We start from the raw sequence: 15,828 nt of genomic DNA, 5'->3' as shown, positions 1-15,828 counted from the left end.
CAAGGGCAGGAAAGCAATATAGAAAGTGCCAGATTATGTGGCAAACTTTGCGTAGCATGGTCAAAGAAGGATAAACTGAAAAAGTAATATTGGAGTAAATACCTAAAGGAATTAAAGGAGTGAATAATGCAAATTCAAAGACCCTAAGACATATAGTGATGTTTAGGGTGTTGAGGAACAGCAAAGAGGCTCCTGTGGCTGCAGTAGAGTTAAAACATGAAGAGGAGACTGAGTGATAGAGTGACATGTTGAGTCTGCTTAGACTTCAAAAGACTTTGACATGAGAATGCTTTTCTGGAAGGATTTCCAATAGAGGAGGACCACTCCTTTTGCTTAACAAGAAGGATCCAGAGGCAGAAACTGAGTGAGAAATTAGGAAACTATTGCAGTACTTCAGGTGAGAGAGATGTCAGTGGTTAGAGGGGAGATGGCAGTGTAGACGGTGAGAACTGATAGGAGTCTGAATATATTTTAAAGGTAGAATGTAAGGGTCTGCTGTCAGATCTGACTTGGGATGTGAGAGAAAGGGAAGGGTCAATGAGAATACCATGTAGTGTCACACTGGCTAAGGTGGCGAGTGCTGTGGAGAAGATGTGGATGGAGACAACAACAGAAGTTCAGTTCTGATATACCAAGTTTTAGATACTTACTAGAAAATCAAGGACAGATCATTGAATAAGCACCTACATGTTAAGAGGCTGAATTCTATAGAGAGTTCTGAATAAAAGGTACAGCTGTGGAAGGCATCAGTATACAGAAGTACTTTTTTGTAGATCATAAAACTAGAGGAAATCGCTTAGGAAGTGAGAAGAGAAAATGAACTAAACTGCATCCCCAGGGAATTCCAAAGTCCAAAGGTAAAGAAAAACCAGCAAAGACTGAACAATTTTTGAACAGCAACTTTCTTCTTTGAAGTGTCTATGTCGGCGGAGGAAGGGGCAGTGAAATGTGAAGTATTCATGTTATATTACACAGAAATAAAAGGCAAGTATTATTTTTGGCGGCTGCCTTTTGCATATTTATTTTGTACCCCGAGATGGCAAGTATGATTTGATTTTCACAATATTATGGGTGGGAATGTATACACACAACAAGACTAAAAACACATACACTGACATTAATAGAATGCTGTATGGGTGATGAAAATACAGGAATTTTTGTTTTTCTTTATTTGTGTTTTCTAAATTTCTAAATGTACATTGTTGTACACTAATACATTTCATTAGCAATTTATCTATTATTTTTATTTTTAAGTTTGGGATGGAGGGATCTGGCTTCTAAATTTAAGCCCCTATCTCCCTCATGATCTTATCTCCCCTCCATTTGCTCCTCCTTGGAGTCTACTAGTTAGGTTAAATTAGGCTCTTGTCCAAGTCCATCCACTTTTTTCCAATGGTTTTGTGCATGCTGGTTCTGCTCTCTGGTATGCAGTTGTCTCAATGGCCTTTATGGCAGAGCTGTTATGAGCATGGGCTTGGAGTCAAGTAGACCTGGGCTAAATCCTGGCACTTCCACTTGTTGGCTGTGTGTCCTTTGGAGACTTATACTCTCTGTGCCTCATACCTTTATTGGCAACTGAACTGATAGTAGAACCTATCTCAAAGACTTTTAACAATAATTGAATTAGATAATATTTTGAATATTTTTTCCGAAAATCTTCCCAGATCCCTAACTTTGCAGTGTTTCTTCTATTTATTGAGGTTGCATGGCATTTTTTTACATTTATACTTTGGTATGGTATTTATTACTAAACTAATATTGTAGCTATTTATACATGGTTCCTCTTACAACAGTTTAAGACTTATTAAGGGTTAGATCCATGCCATACATAGCACCTGGTACAATACTTGCACAAAATTAAATATTCAGTAAATCTCGCTGAATACATTAATAGATAGACAACACTAGAATTTCTATTCAACCACCTAACTGAGGTCACAGGAAAATAACGTCTGCCCTATCCTAAAAAGTTGAAACTCCTTTTATCCAATGGGCTCAGGCAACAGAGAACCTCAAAAAAGAGAAACAAGGGCTGACAAAGTTTGAGAGATATAAGATGATTCAGTTTAACTGAGACCCATGAAAACTAAATAATTTGTAGCTGACCTGAATTAAAGAAAAGTCACCCGCTGGAGATGATTCAGTTTAACTGAGACCCATGAAAACTAAATAATTTGTAGCTGACCTGAATTAAACAAAAGTCATTTCAAAACATAGTTTTATTACATATTACAATGTGTTTACTATAATTGTATAAATGTATAATCTTGCATATATTTTATTTAAATGAAATATTAGTATGAAATCTCTCTCATAATATATTTTCTTCTTCCCTATATATTATATATAATATATTTATATATTATAATATATTATAAATACCTTTCCATATCAGTTCATTTGAATAATGGGACAATGACAGCAACAATTAAAATATACAGATAGCTTATCATGTGTTAGGCACTTTGCTTAGTGTCTCAAATAAACTGACATTTAATTGTCATACAAGCTATAAAATAAATAACCTATGCACATTTTACATAGGAAGAAACTGAGACTCAAAGAGATACAGTAGTTCAACCCAGAGTCCCAAACAAGTGAATAGCGGAGCCAAGACTCACATTTAGAACATGTATTTATTTTTAGCAGTTGCATAGTAGTCAATTAGATAAATGTACCAATATTTATTTGATTATTCTCTATTTTCAGGTATTAAGGTTGTTTATAGATTGTCTTACTATCATAAATAATGTTGCATTTTACTTGCTTTTGGAAATATTTCTGCAGCACAAATATCTAAAGATGATATTGCCGGCATATATTTTTTCACATTTTACAATCTATCAATTTAGATTTTAAAATGTGATATTTCAACACTATTGACAATAGCAAAGAAATAGAACTAACCTGTGTCCATCAGTGAATGTATGGATAAAGAAAATTTCACACACACACACAATGAAATACTATTTAACCATAAAAATAATACATCATTTATTTTACAGTAACATGAATGGAACCAAAGGTCGTTATCATAAGAGAGACAACTCAGAAACATAAAGTCAAATACTGTATTTTCTCATTTATGAGTAGAAACTAGGTGATGTGTACACAAGGACATAGAATATGAAATAATAGACACTGGTGACTTAAGAAGGGTGAGAGAAGGAGGGGTTAGGGGAAAGAATACTTAATGGACACATGTACATTATTCAGGTGATGGTTACATTGAAAACCCAAACTTCACCGCTAATCAATATATTCATGTAACAAAACTGCACCTATATGCTCTTAAAATTATACAAAAAATAAAATTTAAAAAGATGTTATCAACTTTACGCCAAGACCTTTCTCGTTAACTTCATCAATTCTGGATACCACCCAGTGTTCTCTCAGAGAGGACCTATTATCTTTCTTCTATATAAGTTCACAAGTAAGGTCATTTCTTCTTATCAAGCTCACCACAAGATTCACTCATTCTTTTAACAAGTGTCTGTGAGAGAAAAGAAGAAAAAAATAATAATACCATATTTTCTTTTCAGTGTTCAGAGACTTTTTCCATTCTTGATCTGATTTCCATTTTTTAAAAATAAAGCTGCTGCTAAGAATATCTGATAATGTCCATTCATAAATTTAAAAACAGATTCTCAAATAAAATATTTTATATTATAGCTCTTAGATGGTGGTGTGATAGGTTAATAGGGAAAAAAGTAGCAGCTTATGCTATAGATAATGGGGAGACATTAACCTATTTAATGGAAAAAAGCTTTCAAAATGTTATAGATCTGCAGTTAACAATATGGAGACTCCTAATTCACCAAACGGTGGATAAATGTATGAATATTTCAACTTATATGTATATAAGTTCAAGGTCCTATTTTCAGGAGCACAAGAATGCTTTATTTGATATTGTATTTCTGAGTTCATAGCAATAATAAATTAATCACTACCTCATTATAGAAAACAATGGGTACATTTAATATGTCAAGAAATATTTTGCATCAGGTAACCATAACTCTCATACCCTAAATGAACGTGAAAAAAAAATATTAGTGGGTAGATTTTGCCATAAATGGCAACCTACACTGTAACCAGATTCACAGCTCACATTGTCTTTTATTTCCAACAATCTTCACAAGCACTGACCATCTTTCTGGCACAGATGTCTCTTATATAACTTAATCTCCACACAAGCAAATCACACAGCTCAGAACATCAACACTAAAATGATTTCTTCTGCCTGAGCAGTAGCCTCATCACAAATAGTCAGAGGTGTCAATATTGCTTATGCTATGAATGCTTTTGATATATTTTCCTGAAAACAAGTGTATGCCATAGATATGAGACACTCTGAGGCATAATGGTACTGAGAACTCTGTTGTCTAAGGAAATCTACACTGGCATTGCTTTCTCAGTCTACATCTGCGATTTTGTAAACAACAAAGTCCAGCACCTCCACTATTTAGCCCCACAAACAATAGGCCATACTTTCATTGAAATGTCCTCGATAAAAAGGAAGCCATAAAATAGTATTATACAGAGATAAAAATCTGTAATTGTATGCATTAATTAAAAAGTGCTGGCAGTAGAATAAAGCTCAGTAAATCATTGTAAATCATTTAAACAAGTGGTTTAGTAGTCCATGAAGACCTAAAACAGCCTTCTGCAGCAAAGCAATAAAAACAATACTCTCCACTGTTAGCTATTTTCAATGTAATTATCAAGTAGAGATTTTAAACTTTTGCTCATTCTGCAGCCTTCAGTTGATTTCTTGTTATTTATGGCACATCTCTAATGACCATAAAGCATTATTGTACACATTACATCATCTACCATTAGGTGCTTGAAAATGTGGTTTTGCATTTCTATACTTGATCTCTACTAATTAATAGGCAATATTTATTAAGTGACTTCTTTGTGCTAAATGACATATAAGGATTATTTAACGTAAGCCTCACAGTAGGTAGCTGTGATTATCACCTATTTCAAATACCTCTAGAAATTGAGGTTCAGGGGTCAAGAATCTTACACAAAACATCATACCCGTAATAAATGGCAAAGACAGGACAAGAATTCAACTATCTCTGGATCCAAATCCCACACATGATATAAACAGACAATAATGTCTCTCACAAAAACAAATGAACTGGTTATTTAAACCTTATGTATTGACTGCAAAACATTTTGAAGATTCTGCCCAGAAGCTATATAAACAAATTGAATAAATATAGGTAACTATTTCCCGGTATCATTTAGACAAGTGTCTCTCAACCAAAGCCCTATTAACATCTTGGACTACACAGTCCTGTATTGTGGGGGAACTTTTGTACTGCCTATTGTAGGTTGTTCAGTAGCATCCCCAAGCTGTGCCCACTGGATGTCAATAGTACCCCTTCCCAGTTGTGAAAACCAAATGTCTCCCCAGATATTGACAAATGTCTCCTCAGGTCAATGTCACTCCGAGTTTTCAACTGATTTACATGAAAGTCATCATGGCAAGGTCAACATAATCACAAAAGGAGAACACAGAAAACGACTAAGAGCCAGCTATCTGAATACCTCAGTTTCACATAGCCTTTACCTAAAACTACTAAATAATGCTAAGAGTAGGTAGAAATAGGCTTGTTTTATTTCTTCTTTACCTTATTTGTCTTAGTCTGTATTATCTTGCTTCAAATTTTGAAGTTTCTATTTGAGAAGTGCAAATAAACTATTAGAGTCAAGGACGATATCGTCTTATATTAAGTATGTATAGTTCTAAGGAGCTACAAATTATAATAAATAAATGTGAAGAGAGTATCCCATGATATATTCTTCAAATTCAAGGGCTGCTTTTAATATGAAATTCAAAGTTCATTATGATTTTAATAAGATTGTAACAAAATAATTATAACAAAGCCGGGCTCGGTGGCTCAGTCTGTAATCCCACGCCTTTGGGAGGCTGAGCTGAGTGGATTGCCTGAGCCCGCGGGTTCGAGATCCGCCTGGGCAGGTGAGACCTCATCTCTACAATAAATCAAAAATTAGCCAGGCGTGGTAGCGCGTGCCTGTAATTCCAGCTACTCGGAAGGCTGAGGCGGAAGGATCCCAGAGCCCAGCAGGTCGAGGCTCCGAGTGAGACTCCAACTCAAAAAATAAAAATGATAATAATAATAATAACAAGGTTATAACAAGAATGATAACCTTATATAATAATTTACACATTGGTTTTCCAAAATTTGATGATCCTTTTATTTTAAAATAAATAATATAATAGTATACTATTTACTTATGTGTCTTTACAGAATTCAACTACATTACTGTTTATTAAGGAAAATCAATTTTTATAAATATTTTGTATTTTTCTTGTGCAAAATATAATGATTGTAAGAAAGTTATATTGTTACACTGACCACTAATCATTTTGATTATAAACTTTCCATTTTCCTCAGAATGCTTATGCTCAAAATTTTAAAGTCAGTGGCTTATGACCAGAATTATTGTGACAATTATTAGATGATTCTTCTTAGATCTGATGTCTTTACAGTACCAACAGAATCATATCTACCTAAATACACTTTTTTGCGTCTAAGTCTTTCCTTTACATTTATTGTATAGTTTGACTAAAAAACAAAAGATATTTGTATTATTTTGATTTTTATTATCTTCAAGCATTTGTGTGCCTATTCAAAAATATTCTTGAATACATAAGAAAAGGAAAAGTTTGCACACTCCTTTGCAGAGGAAGGAAATGGTGATGACTCAAAATTAGTAGAATTCAAAAAATTAAATATAAATTCAAGTTATGCATTGGTGTCATAAAGACTTGGAGATCAGATGGTTCTGGATTCAAACACTCTCTTTGTTATTTTGTAAGTTGTGAGACTTTGGATGAATGACTTAATCTCGTAGGCTTGCATTTTATTGTTAAATTTACAAAATAAAAATAGAATGTAGTCCATATGGTTCTTGAGAACATTAAATTTAATAACCTAGGAAACCAGTAAAACATTTTATATCCAGAGGCCTGGATGGGATTAATAGTCATAGGTAATATTTATACACTGGATTCACTATGGGTCAGGCACTTAATATTCATGCAATTATTTCATCATACTCACTCAATTATGCTAATACTGTTACAACTTTTTCCTCATTTTGAAAATAAATAAACTAAGGCACAGAAATTCAGGTAACTTGCCAAGGGCCACATAGCCAGTGAACCACAAAGCTAGTACTGAAAATCAGGCAATCTGAAACTAGGGTCTATACTTCCCATCATACTACAATTCACTGGAAACCACAGGAAAATAATCCCATTATGTTTAGTAACACCATGGATTAAAGTATCTCAGTATAATGAAAACAGGGTAAGTTTGAATTCTAAAAATCATATATATAATATATATTATATAATATAGGATATATATATAATGTATAAATAACATATATATTGCTTTTCAAAGTCCTTGTTCTGTGACAGTAAAAAAAAACTCAGTTTTTGCAACAGAAAATTGAAAATAAATAATACCTTATTCATGTATGGATTAAATAAAATAACATATCTAGTACTTTATATCTAAATAAAATAACATATCTAGTGCTTTGCAGGGTACCTGATGTACTTAACAAATGGTGATTATTACAGCAAGGATGAGTCTGCATCAAGACTTTTGCCTGGTGTCCCTTTTGACCAAAGATGCACATAATTCAAAATTAAGACTGATAAAATATAAAGTTTTTCTCCTCTCTGTAAATTAAAAAAAAAATGAGCCAGGCTCGGAGGCTCAGCCAGTAATCCCACGCCTTTGGGAGGCTGAGGTGAGTGGGTTGCCTGAGCCCGTGGGTTCGAGACCCGCCTGGGCAGCGAGACCTCATCTCTACAAAAAAAAAAAAAAATGAAAGCAAGCCTATGTCATAATGTTTTTTTGTTTTGTTTTTTTGTGTTGGAGTCTCACTCTGTCACCCAGACTGAAGGACAGTGGCCGCTCCCAGCCAACGCAGCCTTGACCTGCTGGGCTCCGGTGATCCTTCCTCCTCAGCCTTCCAAGTAGCTGGAACTACAGGTGCGTGCTACTACGCCCAGCTAATTTCTTTTTTTTTGTTGTTGTAGAGATGAGGTCTCACAAGTTGCCCAGGCGGGTCTCGAACCCGTGGGCTCAGAGCAATCCACTCACCTCAGCTTCCCAAAGCGCGGGATTACAGGCTGAGCCACCGAGTCCTGCTCATAAGGATTTTTAGAAACACAGTTATTAAATAACTGAGATAAAGAAATATCAAGAAAGTGGTATTTGATATACAAATAGATAAAAATTCAAAACAAAATTTATATATTCATTTCTTGGATTATACAAACAGATCATGAACTAAAAATCAACTTGAACTAAAGATTTTCCTTTTTATGCTCCTGTAACCTTATGTTCTCCTAAGTTCCACTCACTGACTAAAATGACAACTAAATGATGCCTCAGGACTAAGATTAATATTTCTCTGATTTTGAAAAAGTACACACTATTTTCAAGCTGTAGATGTTTCTGCTTTGTAAAAATCCACTTTACATACATCCAAACTCTAAACAAACAAAATTGGTTTGGGCATATATTACATATATATCAACATATATCAAAAGGTAGTCCTTACTATTTTGTAAAGTTGATGTATACCTTATCTACCAATATAGAGATATAGATAAATATATATTATATGTGTATATCACAGTAACATGTATAAAGAGGAATATTTGAATATGTCTCCTTTATTCCATGAAGATAGAAAACCTGGGATAAAATGAGTATGCAAATACATGCAATAGTTTTTCTAATTAACTTTGTTTCACCTTTTCTACTTGTAGTATCACCTACCTCTTATTGGTATTTAATTTTGTTTTTCTATCGAAAATGACTATTTCTTAAAGAACAATGCATTAAGACTTTTATAAGAATGTCTGGAAGAAAAATTAAAAAGTAGAATTACTAAAACACTTTAGTCACAAGAGTAAGCATGTTTAATGAGATAAATTATTGTATTAGGAAACAAAAAATGTTAATAACCAGAGCAAAAACAGAAAATGGTATTTAAGTACCCAAGTATTCCCAAGGTCTGGGTAGTCTGCGGTGATTGAATGTAGTATCTATGAGTGAATGTTTCATTTTTCCCTAGGGTGTTTGTCACCATGTCTATCATGCATACCACAAAGTGATGGTAGAGGTCTGTGTCTACCTAGGGAAGTAAAGTGAAGACCTGGTCAAGTACTTGGCTTATTGAAATACCATCTTCCTCTTATATATAAACTCAATATGTCCTTCCATAAATGAAAATTGAAGCAATTGTTTTCTTTTCAAGCATATAGCCCACAGCCAAACATTGCCATGTGATAGCACAAAGCTCTTGGTGTTGCAACTAAAATATCTAGGTTGTGTGTATATTTTGCCATGCAGATTGTAAATGTCTCGGCAACGCTTTTTCCTTAAGAGAAGCAGTTATTTAGGAAGTGTTCTATGCACATATTTCGCCCAAGAAACCTTGAAGGATCTGTCCAGAGTGCTGACAAGGTTTCTGTGGAAGAATGCTGGAGATTTGATGGAATGCACACTACTGACTTGAGTTTAGGAAGCAGTATTTTCCAGTCCCAACTAATGATCTTTTTAAATGGAAGTCGACATCCATAAAAGACAGAAATAGCAACAGCTGCTTCTTAAGTGTGCAATTACATGGATGTAACAGAGAAATTAAAGGCAAAACCCCCTTGTGCTTCATGAAGAGAATGGTACAAAGCACATCTAACATACCTGAACATCCAAAACTCACAGCAGAAGGTCGTACAACTAAGGTTTCTACAGAAAATCCCTCCTATGCCCCACTGAAGGAAGGGCCGTGCTTAATCCAAGTCAGTATTACTTTGGTTGCTCCAAATGGCCAGTGGCCAGCATTAAGGATACAGATTAGCTCTAAGTTAGTCCTGAGGGCCTTCGAACAAGAACACCGAGTAGGGATTAATAATAATAATAATAATAATAATAATAATGTGACATGGAGAATCTGCCTTTCCACTGGTCTGGGTCAGTTTTTTATGAAAAGGAAAGTGTTGTAGACTATATCTACCTGGCTACTCGAGCTTATAATTCAGTCAAGGCAGCACCAAGATAGTACCTAAATAAGCACAAGCGCTTGTTATCCTCTCCTTGATTTCCCTTCCACGCCACCTGCTCTGAGGGGAAACTGGGGCAGCCGGAAATACGAGCACAGGTGAAAGCCCTCTCTCGTTGCACCTTCCACTTCCCTCTGAGAGGTCCCAAATGTAGATTAACCTCCAGCCACCCGGCAGCCTTCGCACTCGTGGGCCTGTCCTAGGTTTTCTTCCCCGTCGCTGTAACCTGGGCTTCCTCCACGGCAAGCAGTGCTTGCTGCCGCCTTGGGGTAACTATCAGGCTTTGTGTCCGAAGGACAGAGAAATCCGTGGGAGAGGAAAGCGCGGGAGGACTGAGACTGGTGTTCAGAGAGAGGCGCTCTGGCCTGAGTGGAAGAGACGTGCTTTCAGCACCACCCGCTGTCCCCCTTCCTGCAGCAGGCACGGCGGCCGCTAACCCATCTACACTGGGAAGCAATTTTCTTTCCTCTTTCCCTTGCCACCTATTCTTTGCACAATTCCGAGCCCCCGGACGGTCTGGGGAGTGCGCTCTGCCTTGGAAACCACGAGTTCCTGGCCTTAGGGAGCGCGAAGTCGGGTCTGAAGGCATGCAGGATCCCTTTCTCAACCCTTGCAGCCTTCCCTCCACCAATGGCTCGCGTCTTTCTCCCCAACAGGTTTACCTAAGGTCAGGCCGTCTGGACGCCCCCGCTCCACCCGCGTCCCCCTCCCTCAGATCCAACTGTGAGCCACTCAGCACGCCAACAGCTCCCAAATCCTTCTCTGGCCAGGGGATAGTTTGGTACGCAAACACTTAGAAAGCTTACCCCCCTGTTGGCCGCGCAGCAGGCAGTGAGACGCGGTCTAGCTAGCCCCCCGAAAAGTTGTGCCACAGGGATCGGGATCGGCAGGGCAGAGCTGGCCTCTCCAGTCTTGGGCTTCCCCCACCCAAGATGATCTCAAGCTCATCCCCTGCGCTCAGCGCGCGCAGAACAGCCGAGCTGAGGGCGGCGTGTGCAACAATCTCCCCGCTACCGTGAAAGGGGGAAAGGGGGGAAGGGGAGAGAGCGGAGGAGGGAGGGATGGTAGTTTGTATTTATAGAGAACAGAGTTCTTTGCGCAACTTTTTGGTGCCACCAAGTGGCACAGTGAGTTCCTTTAGGAACACAAATTCCTGGCGAATCTGGATGGGTGGACCAGCTCCACAGCCAGATGCTCATATTCTGAGGGAGCTGGAGGCACTCCCAGGATTTGAGCTCCCGCATGTTCCTTGTCATGTATCAGCACCAGGGATGCAAATCCCTAAATTTTAAGAATGAGCCCGTTTTGAGGAGGAAAACATACCTGTGTCTTCCTCAGACAAACAGAAGAGATGTCAAGGACATGGTAGGTACCAGTTGCCTCCTAGGGATATAGAAATCCTTGTCCCAGGAGCAACGTCCATTCCCTTCTCCCTCCTAACCCCTCTGCCCAGATTACAATACGCTCATATTTCATTCTAAAACCTTATTCCTACCACCGCATTCATAACCTTTAAACTGAATTTGCATACATTTTTCTTGTCATCAAGACGTCTTCCTCAATGCTAAAAATAAAAAATAAAAACACGCACACATATGACTTTAGGTTTTGTGGATTTGAACCTTTCCAGACAGCTCTCAGAACTCCAGTTTCCCTGGGCTGCAGGCTGGGTGTCTGACCATTCTCAGTGATTTCCACGGACCTCTCAGCATGCGTTACCCACAACAGCATGGTCAAGGACTTGCCTTTGAGACTTTGAAGGAGAATGCCCTGAAGCTTTCTTTATCCACATTTTTTGGGTGTTATTCCTCAAAGATCATCCAGATCCTCAAGCCTGCACATTCACAGACACTACTGCATGGGATCTTAATGTCTCCAAATGCAGAACAGCCTCTATATTTTGCAAAAGGAGAAATTGAGTACACAAAGGTTAAAGATTTGTTCAAGGTCACATAATTATCTAGAGACCAGCCCTGGGACAACCCAAGGTGGAACTGAACACAGTGATGCCAGAACCTTACTGCCAGGTTCCTGTTCTTCCACCACCTCACTCAGTGTGTTCAGTCTATTCAGGTCCCTTCTTATCCCTCTGTCTCTCCTTATGTCTCTCTGCCATCACCCTTTGCCAAAGTTCCTCAAAGCAAACAAGAGTAAAGCTGTCTTCCTAGCTCTCCTGGGGGTATATGAACTTGAGTTTTTAGGTCCAGAGTTGCAGGTGTACCATCTTAAAATGGCCCACAGTTCTAGAAATCCTGTGCCTGCTAGTACTGTAGTCATGGAAGTGTCATTTTTGAAATGGAACACTGGTATTCACACCCAGCCAGGTTCCTTCTTCTCTGCCTCTTTTGGGGTGAAGCACCAGCATGTGCTCCTCTTGGTCCCCCAAACAATAATAGCCTTAAAGATAGCGAAGCCCCCTCCCTTGCTAGATGCACACCCTCCATGCACATGTATCGGTATGAGAGAGAGAAAGAGTGAGAGATCCAAACGCCTCCTTTGGCTCAGATCTTTATTTTTTTTTTTTTCTTTCCTCTGATTTTTTTAGTTCGTTTTCTATGGAAACGAGCCCACTTAAATCCCTCACTTATGCAAATAAAAGCAAAATGATCTTCATAAACCTCCCATTGAAGCAATGCTGCGGTAGCCTAGGCTCCTGACTCAAATGTATTTCTCCGATTCTCACAGCACACGTCCTTGCAGGGTGACTTTTCTAAACTTGCAGGACCTCGTCGCGTCCCTGGCTTCACCAGTCCTCCACCTGGCCACCACCTGCCCTCCTGGGTCTCCTTAGCCCCAGCTCCCGCCCCTTGCCCGGTCGCTCCCCGTCCCCGCGCTGGGGGAGGGGCTCCGGCGGTATCCTGCATCCGCGGAAACTCCCCGGCGGAGAGAAGAGAAACGCGCTGTGCTTACCAGGTGCGCGCCCAAGAGCCTCGCGCCCCCGGCCAGCCGCTCCTCGCGGGCTTCCTGCGCTCTGCTAGCGGCCTTGGCTGCAGCTGGAGCGCTAGTGGCGGCGATGGCGGCAGCGGTGACGGCAGGCAGATCGGCTGCGGGGCCCGCGGCGGTGGCGCTCGCTCTCTCGCGCCAGCGCCAGGAGCACGTGCCGCGCTCGGGCAGACGCAGCTGGAAGCGCAGCGCAGGGCTGGCTCCTACTCTGCGGCGCGCGGCGGGGGCGGCAGAGCCCCCAGGGCCTAGACGCGGGGGGCGAGGAAGGGTCTGGAAGCCTCGTCGTTTCGGGGTTCAGGCGAGGGTAGCCTTGGGCTCCCTCTGCTGCTCCCCAGATTTCCTCCGGGAGCCGCGGAAGGAGGAGAGCTGCGCGGGGAGGCGTGGGTGGTGTGTCACTCTGAGAGAAGCTGGGGAGCAGGTAGATAATAGGCTTCTTTCTGACGGTGGCACATAAACAGGGATTGGGGGAAGGGGCGTCACTGCTGGAGGGTAGAGCGAACTAGGAAGCCAGGGAACCCCGAGATGATTCAGAGGTGTGAGTCCTGGGGAAAAGAACGGTCTCTTTAATGAAATTACTTATTAATAATGCCATTTTGCATTTGTCTGCACTTCTTACAAACGAGTCTTCCTACAGCCATTAACAATTTCTTCCTCCATAGTTAAATGTCTTTTACTTTCTCAAATAACTTTGCCTTCCTTCTCCAGCCACCCCCATAACTGTCCAGGATTGCCAAATTTGCTGAGGTTATCTTTAAATTTCAAAAGCAGACTTCATTTCTGTCTCTGAACTAAATTGCTTGCATGACTTAATTTAAAGAAAAGAAACACAATGCAGTATTATTATTATTATTATTATTCCCATTGTGTTTCCCTAGCTGAATTTTGGGAGCCAGATGATTGCAGCATCTACGTGAAAGATTAGAAGATGAGGACACTAGAGTTAAGGAGATTGGTCCTGATGCTTGCATTATGAATGCTTGTTATTAGATTTCCCACCAGACCCATAACAATGAAACATGTTATATTTTGATAGCTTCAGAACGCAACAATAAAAGGAAAAAAAATATATGTATCCACAACATCTTGTTGAGCTTTACAGTGGTATCTTTCTTCTTACGCTTTTATTTCTACAGATGATGGCCTTGTTCATTTTTGAAGTTCTTTGATTGTGGTGCTCAAAACAATTTTTAAGACTTCGCAAAGAAGCTAAAGAAGCTGTGGTGGATGTTCTTGAATAAGAAATATGACCAAGATGGCAAAAATAGTGAGAGTTCTGAGGAAGATAAAGGGTAATGTAGGACTGGGTGATTGGTGATGTGATTAAGTATAATAAGTAAGGTGATTTGTTAACCTAATTGTCAGGAGCATTGATAATGAGGACAGGATTAGTTGGTCCCTTTGTGAGATGCTGAGCTTCAAGTGGGCCTGGGGCAATCCCACTTTCCTGTCCTTTGACAGTTAGAGCAGGATCAAAACACAGACGTGAAGGGGCAGAACCTAGGTAGGAAGGAGTGCTCATGTTGGCCATTCAGTCACTTGCACTCTTTAATTTTCTACACATGTTTTCTTCTCTACTGTCTCCCAGGGTTGTGGAGAGGATGGGATGACATAAGACATGTCAAAGCATGTCAGAAATTATAAAACACTTCATGAATGTAATATCTGGTTTGCCAGGACATATTTACTTCCTGTGCTCTGCAAGCTAAAATGCAAAGGGCATTACCCATGCTAAACAGTGGTAATATTTCCAGATGAGAAGGAAAACATTATATAATCTTAAATTGCTTAGTGACATTGACATTTTAAGATATAGCTTTGTCTCATAATTATAGTGCTGAATTAGGCAAAATTAAAATTAAAAATATAGAACCAGTGGTTTGGCTGGGCTCGGTGACTCAGCCTGTAATCCCAGTGCTTTGGGAGGCCGGGGTGAGTGGATTGCCTGAGCCTGCAGGTTCGAGATTCACCTGGACATCTTGGTGAGGCCTCACCTCTACAATAATCAAAAGTTAGCCAGGCATGATAGCAAGCAACTGTAGTTTCAGCTACTTGGAAGGCTGAGGCGGAAGGATCGCCAGAGCCCAGCAGGTCGAGGCTGAGGTGGCTGGGAGCGTGCCACTGTACTCCAGTCTGGGTGACAGAGTGAGATTTCAAAAAAAAAGCAAAAGCAACAAAAAAAAGAAACAATGTTTTAGTCCTAAAAGTAAGTTCTGATTATAAATTGCTCAAGGGTATAATTTTTGCCTTAGGATGAGTTATTAATTAACAAATATTGTATGTCTAATGTAAAACAGTAAAAAAAGAAAACTCATTCATACATAGAACTGAACATGCTTAAAAATGGAAATCATCATTGATTCCTCTCTTGATATATGTATATATGTATATGACAACTTGGCATGAAATTTTCTTAGCTCTATCTTTAATATACATTCTAGAATCTTACTACATCTAATCATCTTCATAGATACCATGCTTAATCAAACCACCATCATCTTTTACCTGGCTTATAGCAATAGCTTCTGAACTAGTACAGGTTGTATTCAGCAAGCATTCAGAGGAAAGTTTTAAAGAAGTTATCTTAAACCAAATTTTTCCAGGAACTTCTCATTTCACACATAGTAAAAGCTCAAGTCTTTGCCTTTGTTCTAAGTAATCTGTCTCTACCCCATTTCCTTCCTGAGTTCAGTTCCTCTGCTCATTCTACTTCAGCCACCAGGACTTTGTACTTTTCAAAAGTGCCTGACATGCTTCCATCT

The 15,828-nt window shown here is 39.3% G+C and overlaps 1 protein-coding gene across 2 annotated transcripts in view; it reads right to left on the bottom strand.

The window, feature by feature from the left end:
- LOC103255374 (metabotropic glutamate receptor 5) overlaps positions 1–13,228 on the bottom strand; it is a 215,935-nt gene extending 202,707 nt beyond the window's left edge. Inside the window, exon 1 of one of the 2 annotated variants that reach the window (XM_008053327.2) lies at positions 13,037–13,228. The gene's annotated coding sequence lies outside the window, so the exon portion shown is untranslated. Of the gene's footprint in view, positions 1–10,932; positions 11,141–13,036 lie in introns of those variants that run through there. The other variant, XM_008053328.2, reaches the window with a different exon arrangement.
- Between the last annotated feature and the right edge of the window lie 2,600 nt (positions 13,229–15,828).

The sequence above is a fragment of the Carlito syrichta genome, unplaced genomic scaffold (assembly GCF_000164805.1).
Source record: "Carlito syrichta isolate Samal-C Ts95f unplaced genomic scaffold, Tarsius_syrichta-2.0.1 Scaffold288072, whole genome shotgun sequence".
Lineage (NCBI taxonomy): Eukaryota > Metazoa > Chordata > Mammalia > Primates > Tarsiidae > Carlito > Carlito syrichta.
This window is presented reverse-complemented; position numbering and strand designations above follow the sequence as displayed.